Source organism: Mus musculus, chromosome 6 (assembly GCF_000001635.26).
Source record: "Mus musculus strain C57BL/6J chromosome 6, GRCm38.p6 C57BL/6J".
In the NCBI taxonomy this organism is placed as follows: Eukaryota; Metazoa; Chordata; class Mammalia; order Rodentia; family Muridae; genus Mus; species Mus musculus.
In genome coordinates, this window is record NC_000072.6 from 139,312,970 (window position 1) to 139,323,184 (window position 10,215).

Sequence of the window (10,215 nt, forward strand, 5' to 3'; positions counted from 1 at the left end):
CATTTTGGTGGTAAATTCCCAAGGCAGACTATCCTGGGTTGCTTAAGATATAAAACTGACTTAAGCTATTGAGAATAAGCCAGAAAGCCGCATCCTTATATGCCCTCCCTTCAGTCCCTACTCCATGTTATGGCTGTGAGTTCCTGCCCTGTTTTCTCTCATTGATGGACTATACCCTGTAAGCCAAACAAACCTATAGCTGGCCCACAAGATTCCCATAATTCTCCTGTCTATGCTTCTTGTTTTATGATAGGAAAGCTGTAATCTCAGCACTCAGGAAGTAGATACAGGATGACCAAAAGTTCCAAGTTACCCTTGACTATACAGTAAGTTAAAGGGAGCTGAGGTTATACAAGATCATATCTCAAACCAATGGCTGAATTTGTATATATATATTGTAGACTTATCTTAAAAACTATAAAAATTAAGCAGTTTTATAAATATGTATAAAGCAAATATGCAGGAAAGAATCACATATAGTCTTAAAAATAAAATAAAAAGAACATTGTGAGGTTGGAGGCTTTCTCAACACTCTTTCTGTTGACCTGAGTTAGGTCACTACCATCCACATCTGAGGACATTCATAACTCCAGGTCCCGGGTTATGACACTCTCTTCTGGCCTCTCCTAACACATGTACACGTACACAGACACACACACAGACACAGACACAGACACACACAGACACACACACACACACACACACACACAAACCCCTTAAAATAGTCTTGTCACAGGGGAAGTCTTTTACATCATCCTCTATGTGCTTGCTCCTCCTACTAACAAGAATACAAAATGAACATCATTCTAGTATTGGTTATTTTCTTGAAGTTTTAGAATGTATGCCCATCCCCAGTAGCAGTTTACTTCAGGAGTTGACAAAAATTCTCTGCAAAGATCAATTTGCAAATATTTTAATCTCTGCAACCCACAGGGTTCGTTGCATTTCCTGAACACTGGTACAAAACCTTAGATGATGTGTAGAGAAATGAGTGTCTGTGTCACTAAAATGACTGACCAAGCAGGTCACAGGCCAGATGTGGCAATCCAAGCAGTACATGCTGTCATTTTGCTGTTTCTATTTCTTTTGATTATTTAAATAAACCAAACCACAGCTTACTCTCCCTCATGTTTTATGGCCCTCCCCCATTTATCTTGTGTTGGTAAAGCATGTGTTCAAAACTGTGGTGTTTCATATTAGTTGTTTAATATCCTATCTCATTCAGACTCCATTATTCATTTTCCATTCTAATGTTGATGGATGTCTGAGTTGTTCGGATTCCTGGTACAGTGCTGCAGGAACTCCTGTGCATGACCCCAGACCTGAATGCGATGAGTTTTAGCATTGTATATACTTACAATGTAATTGCTTGGCCAGGGGGCATTCATAACTGCAAATGTACTTAATAATGCCAATCTATTTCCCAAAGTGGCTGGAAAATATGACTGCCAGAAATGTGAGCCTTGGCTTTTATCGGATGTGTTGATGTAGCTTCCATGTTTATTTTAAAACACAATTTTCATGATATCCTTATTAGTTCCATGATATTTAGCCATTTGAAATATGCTGTTGTCTGAGAATTTCAATGCTTACAGTGTGCTTTGACACAACCCACCCTCATCTCTCCTCTCTGACTCTTCCCCTATACTCACTTTTCCCTCAAAACTTCACTGTTATATTTAAAACCTAACTGCGTCGCTTAGGCTGCCAATGTGTACAGGTCTTCAGAACTGTGTATAGTGACACAGGTTCTCCATCAAGGACTGCACCCCAGGAGGAGGCTGAGTCTTGCGCGCGTGCCGGACTGGCCAGCAGTAACGACGCTGCAACAGGATCCTTCTGCACACGTTTATTGGGAGAGCTTGATTGTAGAGGCGAAGAGACTACGAGCCCAGAACTGGTGCTGCTTTTATAGGCCTAGAAGGGGCGTGTCTCACACCCGGATTGGTTATGCACTAAGCCTCATTTGCATGTTCCTCATCTGATTGGCTACTCTCTCTCAGTACCTTACAGAACCTCATTATCATGCCTGGGCCAGGCAGTGTCTTTGCAAAAAACTTTACTACATATGTACACATTGGTTGTTTGTCCAATGTTATGCGTGGTGGCCAGCAGTAGTCAGTGCCACTCAGCAACGGCACATGTGGCTTCCCACAGCTGAGTCTCCCTGTCTCGTCATATTCATCCATTTAGATTCTATCTTTTAAATTTGTTTGTGCAGGCAGACTTGGGTATGGTCTTTTTTAGTAGGACTGTTCTTTTCAAGATTATAGAACACTTGGTCCACTGATGCCAAACACAACCATTCCTAAGATTCCAAGTTTAAAATTTTCTTTTATTCTTTTTGCTCCTCTGTATCTTCCTTCCTTTCTCTTTGATTTCAATAAGTATTATTAATCACTTCCCATTTTTATCCACTCCTTGTTTGAGAAAGATTTATGCCTTTTCTTCCTTGAGTGTTAGATGATTTCATCCCATTCTCTTCCCATAATACTTGACTGGTAGAAATCCTTTAATGTCTGTGGAAACTATGTTTCTTACTGGAGTTGATGGTGAACATCTTAAACCAAATCCTTCAGTTTATCTGACATGCACATAAACCAATGTAACAATTTACTAATCTCACAGTTTTCAACTCTTTTACTTTATCTGCAGAGTTCAGCTACTAGACAAAATAAGGGTATAAAATTGGAAGGAAAACAAGGATATTCATTATTTATTTGAGATCCTTCTTTACCAGTTCATTGTGAGGACATTCTTTGAATGATGGGCTTCATTTCAGTTTAAAATTTCCTATCACATAGGCAGACATGAGTTAAAGCTTGTCTCAGACACTGTGTTATCATCTGTGAATAATTAGCACACTTTCACTATGCAGTATTGTTGAGGGTAGTGCTCAGTACCACTCAACAATTAACATTTTCTCTAGATTGTTTATTTTTGCTATTTGTAGTTTGACCCAATAAGCCAGTCAAATAACAAGGGTTCTAAAAGAGGAAAAGCATAAAATGGAAAGATGGGTCAGATGGTAAAGTGTCCAACTATGTATGAAAATGTGACTTTGAATCCTAGAACCCATGTAAAAGCCAGGTATTGTGTGGCCTGGCATCTGTAACCTTGCACAGGCCAGGCAGGATGGGCAGGTCCTGAAAGATGCCGGAGGCTTGCTGATTCATCAGTCGAGATGAAATGCCAAGCTGCTGCTTCAGCGGATCTTTACAAAAAGAACAAGAGTGGTAAGCAAGGCACCCAACACTGATGTCTGGATGCCACACATACATGCATGGGTAACAATACCCAGCTGCACATGAGTACTCACACATATACTCACATGCTAACACACACATGCATACATGCAAGCATGCACACAAGTACACACTAATACACATACATTCACACTAACACACACACACACACACACACACACACACACACACACACACACACCACCACCATCTCCAAATAGTTGAATCTAAATCCTATACATTTAGGGAAACAATGAAGTAACTGAAATTAAAATCTTCTATATGATAATGCAGACATTGGAAGTAAGAGAACATAAGAGATTATGCACTTATCCCATGAAAACAGAGCAAAGAGACATGACAGACTTAAAGATCACCCAAAGAATGATTTGAAACATTGCAAACATGCTTGCAAATTGAGAAATGATGTCTTTCTTTTAAAGAAAAAAAATCTCCAAGATACGATAAACAGTGAGATGTTAACCACTAAGTTAAGCAATGAGGTGCTAACCAAATGGGCTCTGGGCAGTGGAGTCACATATTTAATCTGATTTTCTTAGAAATTATCTATGTTGGAATGAAAAAACACTAAAAAATGTTTAGGAAGTATAAATGTCTTTATACTTTGGCAACTAGATGAGGTAAAATGGAAAGGAAGAGACAGAGTAATGAGATGGAGACCCTCAGGACAGAATAAGGAAGGCTGTCACCTTGGGACACAACATGGAAGGCTGTCAAGGAGAATGGCCTATGATCTGAAAAAAAAAAAAAAGAAACATGCTTGTCATATTCGTACCATCACCTTTGAAAAACAGCATTGTAGCTCTATACAAGTCCAGGGTGATGGGCAGATGCACATGCATGTGCTATGCTCACCACTCTATTTTAGCTGTGAAGTTTTAACTAAGAAAGAGCTTTGCACATGTACTACGGGACATTTAACCAAATGGCACAGGCATCTCAACAGGGAAGAAAGCCAGGCAGCCTCGTGGGACTGTGCAGATGAAACTTTCCTGAGGTGCTGATGATTCTGTGGCAAAGTCACACTCATGTCAGTTCTCATTCCACCGTGCTTTCCCTGTTGTGTGTCATCATTTCCTCTGAAACTGTAAAAACAAACAAACAAACCAAAAAGACAGAAAAGAAGTAGATAAAATATGACCAAAGTAAGTTGTATGGAGTGACTAATTTTCTATTAGGTCTCAGCTGTACAGCTGATAGTACAAAGAAAAAAATAGATGGCACATATTATTAGTGATTGAAAAGAATCCAATGAAACCAGCATGCCTTTTGATAACCAGTCAAGCCATTAATACAGCAACACTTGAAAGTGTATCTGTGAGCACAGCATGGGCCCTGATAAGGACTGGCTCTTTGTCCATGCTCTTTCTTTGAGTGTTTGTTCTATGGTGAAACTTTCTGTCATGGACAGAAGTTCCTTAGGAGCCAGGAAGTACTAACGAGAGGCTCACTAAAGTACTAAAGAGAGACTCCAGAAAATTTTAAAGGACGTTTTTTAAATCTCAAGAAGTAACAATTCCTTAAACCTAGGAAGTCTCTGAAACTGACCAGATGAGCCTCATCCCTTCCTCTCTGATTTCACGTAAGCAGTACGGGAAGCTGAGGAGACTCAGACCAGCCAAACTGTCTAAATAAGACCCCTCAACATTTTCAGCTGCCTGTAACTCAGGAGGCAGGTGCTTGGGTTCTAGTTTCATGAGTATTCATTCATAAAGGGATGGTCTCTCAGTGCCAAGGCTGTCTTGGGTCTTTCTTCTTCCTGTAACTCCAAAACTCATTGGCTCAGTAAGTTGGTCTTCTGTGGCCCTGTTACTTTGGTTTGTGGTACTTTGCTATCTGGAATGAGTACTTTTGTTCACATCTACCCAGGGATAGTGCCACACAAAGTTCCCTCACTAAGTTTGTGTGGAAACATGATGCTACTGGGGATAGCACTTGGGACTGGAGACTAAGAAGATCATAGAGGTAGAACTTACCTGAAATGGACTAATGTACCCATAAAAGAGGCCTGTGGACCTTACTCAACCTTTCTACTGAATACATTTAAGACAGAAAGATCTGTGTATGAAAGTTGATTAAGATGTCCACAGAGAGCTAATCACTTAATGGACTGAACTTGGATATTAGATGATCTATGAAATAATAAGCTTCAGTGGCTTAAAAATCTATCATCTGCTTTTTACTATAGCAACCCAATGAGCCAAGACATCCTAACATCAACCATTTTAGAAGGATTTTTATTCTTTCAATACAGTGATATTTTATTTTCCCATGGTTTACATCAAGATCTTCAAAGTAAGGAATAATCAAACTCATTTGAAATGAGAGAAATTAAAAAGAAAGAACTGCTCTTATAAGACAGAAAAAATGCCCAAAGCAATTCTTAAGAAAGATAGTTTAGCTGAAGAAGTCTGATGTTTAACAGAATGTAAGATTGTTTTAGAGCAAAATATAATGTTTACAAAAGAAAAAAGAGTACTGTAGGATGCAGAACCCAGGGCCTCCGAGGCAACTTAACAGGTATCTTACACAAGGCAGGGGGAAAGAGTGGTACTCAGGGGCCTGCACAAATATGAAGAATGCCACAGAAAGAGTCCAAGTGACCAAAAAAGATATGTTTAGTACTTTTGTGCTTTTCCATATTGAACACCAAGCCATGGTGTGCAAAGAAGAAACTAATAAAATTTAAATGTTACCTCATGTAGGAAGAAGTCTGCAGGACTGGGGGTAGGGGTTGTATGTTTGTTTTTCCTCTTTAATTATTCTTCTCTCATATATTTATTACATCCTGACTGCAGTTTCCCCTCTTTCCCAGACCCACAGTTTCTCCCCTGTACCCTTCCTTCCTCCCATTTTCATGAAAACCAGTAAAATGTTGGGACTGCTGTTACAGAGAGTTAATGTCAATAATTACTGGGTGAAACTGAAGGAATTTGTTTTTGCAGGAAGCAAATGATACCAATTTTACTTACTCAAATATCAAAAAGAATGTGGAGGTGGGAACAAAGTTAGGAAATCAACTTCTGTGGCTGAAATCAGCTAGAGGATATATGAAAATGCGCCCATGCTCAGACAAGACAGCGCGAACACCCAGAGCTCTCCCATCTGATGTCAGCCTTGGGAGTCAATGAGCTCACTGGAATTCATTCCAGGTGCAGCAGTGAGGAGTCGCTTATGGGAAAATTGATAATCCCAAAATATGGTCTTATCGGGTGCAAGGGTAAGTAGGTGAAAGGTTGGCTGGAGTTGTGCTTCATTTGTGCATATTGTGAGCTGTTGTCACCCACATAGATGTTGAGCATTTGGTGAGTGAGGTAGATGTTTTAGAATTGTTCATTTTCTCCCTCTTCATTATTCTGCTCTTTCTGCAAGTTTCTGAATCTCAGGAGAGCTATTAGGAACAGACACAATTTTTAATTATCAACCAGTCTTGGGATTCATGCGAAAATGGTTGCTTTTCAAACAATGTTAGGCAGATCCAATAAAGCATGAAAAGATCTCATAGTTCTTATCAATGGTTCCTTACACTACCCCAATTATCATTGAGAAATACCAAGCTAGTGTCTCGATCCCAGCCTCTCCTGTATCCATTAATCATAAATCAGAAACAAATATAGAATATGCTATTGAATGTTTATTCACTATTGTAAAGGCTCTGTTACATGACCCAGTTATTACGGGGAAGACAGCTGGGCCTAGACGCATGTGCTATCACCCATAGCAGGGGAGAATAAAACTGCCACCACAGCCTCAACACAATTAAATTCCATATTTCTACTCTCAGGTATTTCAATATATTCTACGGCCCACCGGCTAGTTTCATGGTGCCTTGTACTCCTGCCTGGACTACACTGATTAAGGAGGCACATCACCTCATAAGACTTATAGGAAGATAGCCATCTAAAATCTACATCAGCGAGTCCCCTTCCAGTTAACCTTCTGAAATAAGTTTAATAAGCTCAATTTACCGAGTAGGAAATTAAAAATTCCATTACCACCAAATGAAGAATAATTTCCTAAATTAAATCTTGATTGAAGATATTCATTTAGTTCTTAGTATTTTTTTCATTGTTCTTCTTTGAACAAAAAAAATAGATGACCATTCAAATGTGACAAAAATTAGACATTTATAAGTGCACCACACTTCCATCCATTTCACAGATCAGGAGAATGAGGTATTAAGAATTTTTAATCAAGATGGACATCATAGCATATAGGTGATCTGAGTATTTAGGAAGCTGTGGCAGGAATTGAAGACTAGCCTGGTATATAGTAAATTTCATAGTGTAGGACACATAGTCAGCTCTTTTTCAATGCACATACACAACAAAACCCTGAATAACTGAAAACAATATTCGACCAATGCAATACAACTGGATCAGCAGGACATACGGACAGGTGCACACAATCCCTCCCCACAGGAAATATTTAAACATATATAATCCTCATTACTTTTTTTGAGTATAAAGATATGGTGGCCTCCAGAGAAGTATATCATGGACAAATGTTCAGTGTAAGTTTTCTCTTTGCAAGAATAAAAATATACAGTTATAAAATATGGATTATGGGTAATCAAATAAATATATCTATTAAAGGATCTAAAACAAAAAAATTAAATCTGGATGAAGAATTTTTTATAATTGAATACCTTTATGTAGAGATTGAATCAGAAGCTGGTTGTATGCTTTATAGTTGGCTTGAAAATCCCCCAAATCTCTGCTGTTTCCCATAGGTGAGAAACCTTAGAATAGAGAAAATGTTACTTAGCAGAGAGCATGCAGGGAAATATGCACACAGGCATGCAGCCTTCTTGGTTGCCAAGGAAAAATGTGGTCACCACATTTGTTAAGAAATTATTTTCTTCAGAAAAGATCAGGCTTCGAGAGGAAGTGAATCTGGGGGGAAGGGGAGGGGCAGGAAGCTGGGAAGAGTAGAGAGAGGGGAAACTGTGTCTAGATATATTGCATGAGAGAAGAGTCTACTGTCAATAATAAAAGCAAAAAGATTGGGAGCTCAAGAACTGAAAAGCTTAAAAGAGTAAAAAATAAGCTCTTCTCAGTAGATATTTATACACTTCAAAGGAAAATTTATAAAAGCCATGGAAAACATATCTTTAAGTTGAACTAATATGTCATGAAATTTAAAGATATAAAGCTTAACAAACCATTGGAGAAATAAAAAACTAATCAGTAAATTACACACAAAAAAAATCTAAAACTTTACACTTATCCTTTGTAGAAAGCACATAGCATGGTCTTTATAAATTGGGATTCATAATGCATAGAAATAGAATAAGATAATCTAAAAAAGTAAGATGTTCTAATTTAAAATATTTTACTAATAAATACAAGTAAGACATCCTGTAAATGTTACTGTCACCATTTCTGTTCTCTTAAATATAGTCACTGCGATGTTCTTCCCTTTAGCCTTACATTTCTTCCCAATACATCTTTTTAGGATCGGTTTTATCTGCAAGCCAGGGAGGGATTTCAAGTTCATCCCTCATATTACCTATCCCATTAATATCTTAAGACTGTACATTTTCTTTTTAATAACACATAAGGTGAATTTTAATTACGCCTTTGTATCTTTATTCTCTTTGAAGCATGTCCTTATCTATTCAAACCACTTTTGACCTCAGCCATTGCCCAATTTATCTCTTTCGTTTCATAATTGGGTCTCCGTAGCAGAAACTTTAAGGATATCAAATATCTTAGTGAAAATTTTGTTCTGATTCTGCTTGTGATGTATTCCAAATGGATACCCCCTACTCCTCAATTGGCCTGTTTGATCATATGTATAGTTAAGCTACCATTGCTTTTTGGTGCGTTGATTGTCGAGTTCCTTTCTAGTTCAGCACGGGTCAGCATTCAGAACATGCAAGATGCAGTTTTCCCTGATGCTTTCATCTAATTCGCAGTATCCTGTAAGAGCAGGTGGGTATCCCAGATCCCAGATGACGTCTGCAGGAGACTTTTAGTTAGAACAACTCTGCTGCAATGTATGCATGTCTGTCTGTCCTGTGTTGATTTAAGTTCTTAAATGATGTGATTCACTACAGAAATTTGAACCACTCAGAACCTCTGGTCTTTCCAGCTGGATCGCTGCCTTTACTAATATAACTGTATTTTCTTTGGAAATACTAACTCCCAAATAACGGCCAGGATTTATTTTACATTTAGTATAAGCTTTAATATATAGTTGGGCAGATCCTCAGCTATTATAACCTATACTGGGCTAGCCTGCGTCCCACCACTTGGCCCATTACCTTGCTGTCTCTACTGTCTCTCTTCTTTTAGGATCTGCGTCTTCCTCCACCTCTACGTTAGGCTGGCGAATCCTCAGAGCTGATTCTTTTTCAGAGTTCTTATCTTTGCCCGGAAGTCCCACCTATCCTCTCCTGGCCAGCTATTGGCCATTGAGTTCTTTATTAAACCAATCAGAAGGTGCCTTAGGCAAGTGAGACGTGAGGGAGAACAGAGACACATCTTCACACAGTGTACAAAAAAAAAAAAAAAAGTTTATTCCAACATGACACCAGCAGAGAACACTACAATAAGAAACTTACTGCATTAGTTATTTTGCTCAAGGTTGTGACTAAAATACTTAACCAAACAAGATAACTAAAGGAAACGAAGCAAAAACAAACAAATAAACAAAACAAAAACAAAAAACAAAACAAAAAACTAAAAAACCCCCAAAACAAAAACCACTTAAAACCATTTGTCTCCTGATTTGAAGGGTACTGTCTATCTTTGTGGGCTGTGTAGTGACATAAGCAGATAAGGCTGGCTTTGGACAGCTCTGAAGAGCAGGAACGAAGACAGAAGCTGTGGCTCACATATCTTTCTCCTTTTTCTCATTTTACTCTATCTGGGATCTTGGCCCATGGGGTAGGGTAGTACCACCCACCTCAGGGAGTGTCTTCCACTCTTAGTTAATCATCGCT

The 10,215-nt window shown here is 38.6% G+C and overlaps 1 long non-coding RNA gene across 1 annotated transcript; it reads right to left on the reverse strand.

Moving 5' to 3' along the window:
- Window positions 1-2,627: 2,627 nt before the first annotated feature.
- Window positions 2,628-9,607, reverse strand: 4922502N22Rik (RIKEN cDNA 4922502N22 gene). Its single transcript, NR_045149.1, has 4 exons — window positions 9,535-9,607; window positions 7,915-8,007; window positions 3,956-4,351; window positions 2,628-3,214 (listed from the first exon to the last, which is right to left on the reverse strand). It is a non-coding gene; the product is annotated as an RIKEN cDNA 4922502N22 gene (long non-coding RNA).
- Between the last annotated feature and the right edge of the window lie 608 nt (window positions 9,608-10,215).